This window comes from Paramormyrops kingsleyae, chromosome 1, assembly GCF_048594095.1.
Source record: "Paramormyrops kingsleyae isolate MSU_618 chromosome 1, PKINGS_0.4, whole genome shotgun sequence".
NCBI classification, from domain to species: domain Eukaryota; kingdom Metazoa; phylum Chordata; class Actinopteri; order Osteoglossiformes; family Mormyridae; genus Paramormyrops; species Paramormyrops kingsleyae.
The window spans coordinates 51,732,217-51,738,181 of NC_132797.1; the positions used below are offsets into that span (position 1 = coordinate 51,732,217).

Sequence of the window (5,965 nt, forward strand, 5' to 3'; positions counted from 1 at the left end):
CTATGGTTCAGATGCAACCCGTCCGGCTTGAACAGGTCCCACCTGTTCCAGAAGGTCTTCCAGGGCCCCATAAACCTAAACCCTTCTTTCCTACACCACCATTTTAGCCACGCATTTAATCCCCTTATCTCAGCTAACGTAGCCTGGCTTGCACATGGCACGGGAAGTATTCCAGAGAATACCACCGTGGATGTTCTGCTTCTAAGCTTATACGTGACTTCTATAAATTTATCCTGCAGACCTGGGGAAATGGACTCAGACGTGGACTAAATACATAGGACAAGCCGAAAATAACAGGCAACAGGTGATCACAATTGGGAATTAACACGAGGTAACGAGGGGGGCGTGGCACACAGGAGGATCGGACGAGCAGGTCATGACAGTAAGTGTAATTTATGCAAAGGAATATAAAGTTATCGAGTGATTTATTTAAACAAAAATATTAGGATAATTCTCAATTTTATACTTAAAAATAAATATGTAATAATAAAATAAAACAAACCAAATTCAGTATCCTTTCTAGAAAATATTTAAATTAAAAACATGACTGGACAGGGCTGGCAAGTCTGCAAACATAAAAAAAAATATTTATACTCAGCAGAACATGAATAAAACTAGGAACATGTATAAAATATACATAAAGTGACTGCATAAAATAAAACCCATAACAGCATTTTCCTTAACATTAAGAAAATATTATGTCACAACATTGCCATTGTTCTTAAGAGATGACTCAGTAGATCTGTGGATTACAAGGTTTTGGTTACATTCACAAGAAAAACATTTAAAAACATTGCATTCTTTCAGACTACTTATGTGAATTCTAAATGCTAAACTGGCCAGGTGTGTGTGTGTGTCCTGTAATAAGCAGACAACATTTCCGGGGTGTCCCCTGCCCAGCAACGCAGACATTACTGAACTACTCTGACCTTGAGAAACAGGGCTAAGTGCTTTGGAAATGTGTGGGTGTGTACACAACACTATTTTCAAGAAAAAAAGGTTGGCAAAAGTTGTATTTTTTTACTGTGTGACCATACTAAATAGACAAGTTAGTAAACTTTACATAAAAAAAATGGCATTCCCTTACACTTCCTTACTTGGATTGTGTTAATTTAAAGTTTTAGAGTTGACAATGAGGGTCTCTGTTTGTTATTCTTTGCTAGGAAACAATGTATTTTTCTTACCATTCCTATGCTGTATGCCACTCAAAATCTGCTAGTTTTCGTAGAAGAGAGCCCACACGTGGATTAAGGGATGCAGACTTTTTTTGGACCACTCTTCCAGACATTTTGCTCATAACTTTCCCATGGCAGATTTTGGAACCACTTTCTGGATTGATGCCCAGAAAACATCTATATGCAGAAGTCAAATAAATATAAAAATCAAATAAGTATAAATAACTGTTGTCTATAAATGTGTGGCGGAGGATTTTGATTTACCACCAGGAACACTTTTAGCGGGTTCACTTTATAGTTTATTCACTTAATGTTTCCAAAATAATGTTTTGTTCCGCAAATACACGCGGTACAATACGGCAGTGGGAATACGTTGGATGGTCTTAAATATGTCCACGGTTACGGGGAGTGCGTGACTCCCCTCGCACTGCTCGCTACGCGTCACTTAAAAAAACCTCTGAGGGCGGGAGGGCATGCGTATTCCCCAGGTGAAATCCATACAACACCACCTACTGACGACTCCAGGGAAATACAGGTAGTCACTGTCTGTTGATTTCACAATTCACAGAAAGCAGCAGACAAGGTAAAATAAGTTTGACCATGCAAGGAGAGAAACCAACTTCCATAGTTTTTACCACTCGGTTACAATTGTTAATCTACAAAAACAGTATATTGCTGTCATAATTATTTCCCAAATTACATTTAATGTAACTCAACATGCGAGGAACAAGATTTTTGATAAGAAAAAAAAAGTTCTTTCAGAATAGCATAGCATAGAATAAGCTGGACCAAACAGAAAGAGAAGTAGTAACAAAACTGAATACTTTTGGGACCCCTGAAAAGAACAAATATACTTATATGAAAGTTGAATTTTTTTGTACCTTTGCAGAAACTCAAGGGTTAATTCGGCTTCTTCTTGATATTCCAAATTAAAGTTGTAGAAACTTGTGAAGACTGCTGCAATTCCAGATACAAGGGATGTGGGTGAACCTTGCTCCTCACAAACCACTTGGCTCTCAAGGCTTACCATCCACTTCTTCATGGCCATCAGTGTGTCACCTAAAACAGAAATTAAACATATATTGTTGCATTTTACATTATGTCAAGTAAGAATAGGCACCCATAAAGTAAAAAAACTAACTCCAATATTAGGGTTTATTCATATTTAAAGTATGGTGAGTATGTTTTAGTTTAAACAACATATTGGATTAATCAATGCTTAAGCAATTATTTTTATAAAATGCCCACTGTACTACGAATGGTAGGCTACATACCAAGAACAATCAGTCAGAGTTTCTGGCAGGTTGAAAGTCGTCTCTACCACAGCAGGAGTAGCAGAAACCTGCAAAACAGAAACTACTTTAGGATATCTTAAAAACAATAACAAATAGGCCTACAGTACCATTTTGCATTGAAACAAGCACCATAACCTTTACTTACATCTGCATGGATGCAAAAGTGCATCACTCTTCTCCTTGAAGTATGCCATTAGGAGCATTATGACATATGGGGCCAATGCATCTTCTTCAACCTGGGAGCGGATAGTCTTTACATCATTTGTTGGGTTGGCTCTGAAATACTGAACAATATTCTTCCCCTTTTCATGGAAGGACTGTTCCATCTTGGACAAAACTGGAATATCTGTCAATAGCTGGAAGTGCCTGTAAAGGTAATTTTGAACAAACAAATATGGCCACCTTTTCTTAAGTTCTGATATGGAGGGAGCAGGTTTGGCATTGATCTCCCTGCGCTGAACAACATAGGTGACCTCTATTAACCTAGACACCACTCTCCTGTCTGCCCCCGATGCTCCATCATGTAAGTACAGACTTGTCATCTCTTGACGTTTTTCTTCCAGTCTTTCATCATTTTCACCAAGTGGAAGATCAGTGGGCTGCCACCTAACACAGCCATAGTTATCCTTTGGTCCTCTTGCAACTAGTGTGTTTCCTTCTGAGTCAGTAGAACTGTGTCTTCTCCCTTTTCTGTGACGTGCCAGTGTGTTATTTCTGTTTAAGTATTCAACTCGAGTCTTGAGTTGAGAAAGAAGTGAGGAATAACCATCACCTATTTCTGTTTCCCCATCCTGCAGCACATCAGGTCCTCTTCATTTACAAACGGAAGGTCTAATTTACTTTCCACTCGTTGACTACTTAGTTTAATAATAATCTGCTTCACAATTTCAGTGGGGACATTTGGTAAGACAGCTGTAATAGCTCCCCTAATCTCTTCACTTGGGTCAGACATCTACAAGCAAAGAATGGCATGATGGAGAACTATTAGTGACAGGTCAAACACTCTGTATTCAGAAAGAGGACTGTAGTCTACCAAGTCTTTTTGGTGGTGGAAAACAGCTGCCTTCACTCAAGTAGGCCTGTAAGAGTTGGTGCCGCTCTGCTAACATTCCACACAAATTTTAGAAATTTTGTGATCCCCCTATAGTTGGAACACACCCTCCGGTCTCCCTTCTTAAAGATGGGGACCACCACCCTGGTCTGCCAATCCAGAGGCACTGCCCCCGATGTCCACGCAATGGGGCCAATGCATAATTCTTTTAACATTAACCCATCGCTAACGTGTCAAACAAGACAGCCCCGCAACATCCAGAGCCTTGAGGAACTCCGGGCGGATCTCATCCACCCCCGGGGCCTGGCCACCAAGGAGCTTTTTATCCACCTCAGCAACCTCTGCCCCAGAGATAGGTGAGTCCACCCCGAAGTCCCCAGACTCTGCTTCCTCATTGTAAGGCGTGTCGGTGGGATTGAGGAGGGTGTTGATGCTGCACCGCTTTCCCGCACTGAGACGCCGGATGGTGGACCAGAATCTCCTCGAAGCCGTCCGGAAGTCATTCTCCATGGCCTCGCCAAACTCCTCCCATAGCCGAGTTTTTCCCGGGGACACAGGCGTCGGGCCCGGTTCCCGTCCGTCCTGCCCCCTGGCTCACCCATTCGGCCCCTGGCTGTGGCTCGGTGGCTGCCTGTGGGGCCTGCGCCATCGGGTTGGCGGTTGCCTCCGGGCCCTCTGCGTTCCGCTTAGCCTGCCGGTACTCATCAGCTGCTTTCGGAGTCCGACAGGCCAAAAAGGCCCGATAGGACTCCTTCTTCAGCTTGACGGCGCCCCCTGCTGGCCGCACACCCGAGGTGCCCGCGGCCCTGCCTGATGCCGCCGCTCTGCCCGCGGCCCTGTCTGATTCTGCCGCGCTGCCCACAGCCTTGCCTGTCCCGCCCGGCTCGCCTGTCCAGCCCGTCCAGCCCTGCTCGTTTGTCCTGCCCTGCTCGTCTGTAGTTGAGGCTGCACCACAGGCAGCCACCCCACCCACGTCCTCGCCGGCCGCCTCCCAAGGAGAAAGAACTCCTGACCCCCCAGCACTAGACCCAGTCCCCGAGGAGGTCCCGGACAAACAGGACCCAGCTCCTTTCTCCAGTGAGGAGGAGGAGCTTGAACGCTCCCTCACTATACGCTTGGGCCTGCCAGGCCTGGCCGGCTTCCTCCCCCAACAGCGGAGCCAACCCACCACCAGGTAGTGATCAGTTGACAGCTCCGCCCCTCTCTTCACCCGAGTGTCCAAGACATGCGGCCGCAAGTCCGATGACACGACTACAAAGTCGATCATCGAACTGCGGCCTAGGGTGTCCTGGTGCCAGATGCACATACTGTATGAACACCCTTATGCCCGAACATGGTGTTTAATATGGACAATCCGTGATGAGCACAGAAGTCCAACAACAGAACACCACTCGGGTTCAGATCGGGGGGCCGTTCCTCCCAATCACGCCACTCCAGGTCTCACTGTCATTGCCCACGTGGGTATTGAAGTCCCCCAGCAGAACAAGAGAGTCCCCGGTGGGAGCGCTCTCCAACACCCCTTCCAAGGACTCCAAAAAGGGTGGGTATTCTGAACTGCCATTTGGCGCATAAGCGCAAACAACAGTCAGGACCCGTCCCCCCACTCGAAGGCGAAGGGAGGCTACCCTTTCGTCTACTGCGGTAAACCCCAATGTACAGGCGCCCAGCCAGGGAGCAATAATTATGCCCACCCCAGCTCGGCGCCTCTCCCTGTGAGCAACTCCAGAGTGGAAGAGGGTCCAACCCCCTTCGAGGAGACTGGTTCCAGAGCCCAAGCCGTGCGTCGAGGTGAGCCCGACTATATCTAGTCGGAACCTCGCAGCCTCGCGCACCAGCTCAGGCTCCTTCTCCATCAGAGAGGTGACATTCCATGTCCCTAGAGCTAGCTTCTGCAGCCGAGGATCGGACCGCCAGGGTCCCCGCCTTCGGCCACTGCCCAACTCACACTGCACCCGACCCCTATGGCCCCTCCTACAGGTGGTGAGCCCATTGGAGGGGGGACCCACGTGCCTTGTTCGGGCTGTGCCCGACCAGGCCCCATGGGTGTAGGCCTGGCCACCAGGCACTCGCCATCGAGCCCCACCCCCAGGCCTGGCTCCAGGAGGGGGCCCCGGTGACCCACGTCCGGGCAAGGGAAATTGTGGACCCATGTTATAACTCATCATAAGGGGTGTTGTGAGCCGCACTTCGTCTGGTTCCTCACCCAGGACCTGTTTGCCTTGGGTGACCCTACCAGGGGCTTAAAGCCCTAGGCAACTTAGCTCCTGGGATCATTGGAACACGCAAACCTCTCCACCACGATAAGGTGTCAGCTCCAGGAGAGGATGATACAAACCACCATCTAAAATTAATTTCCCCTTTCCAGTTATCAGAAAATGGCTTCAGATATCTAGGCATTTTTGTCACAGCCTCACTTAATGATCTTATGAGCAATAATTATATTC

General features: G+C 47.1%; 1 long non-coding RNA gene across 2 annotated transcripts; it reads right to left on the reverse strand.

Moving 5' to 3' along the window:
* Positions 1-564: 564 nt before the first annotated feature.
* Positions 565-3,671, reverse strand: LOC111846229 (uncharacterized). Of its 2 annotated transcripts, XR_011983096.1 has the most exons (4): positions 2,616-3,671; positions 2,450-2,517; positions 2,057-2,234; positions 565-1,352 (listed from the first exon to the last, which is right to left on the reverse strand). It is a non-coding gene; the product is annotated as an uncharacterized lncRNA (long non-coding RNA). The 2 variants fall into 2 exon arrangements; XR_002838844.2 differs by having other exon boundaries at positions 565-2,234; positions 2,616-3,446.
* Between the last annotated feature and the right edge of the window lie 2,294 nt (positions 3,672-5,965).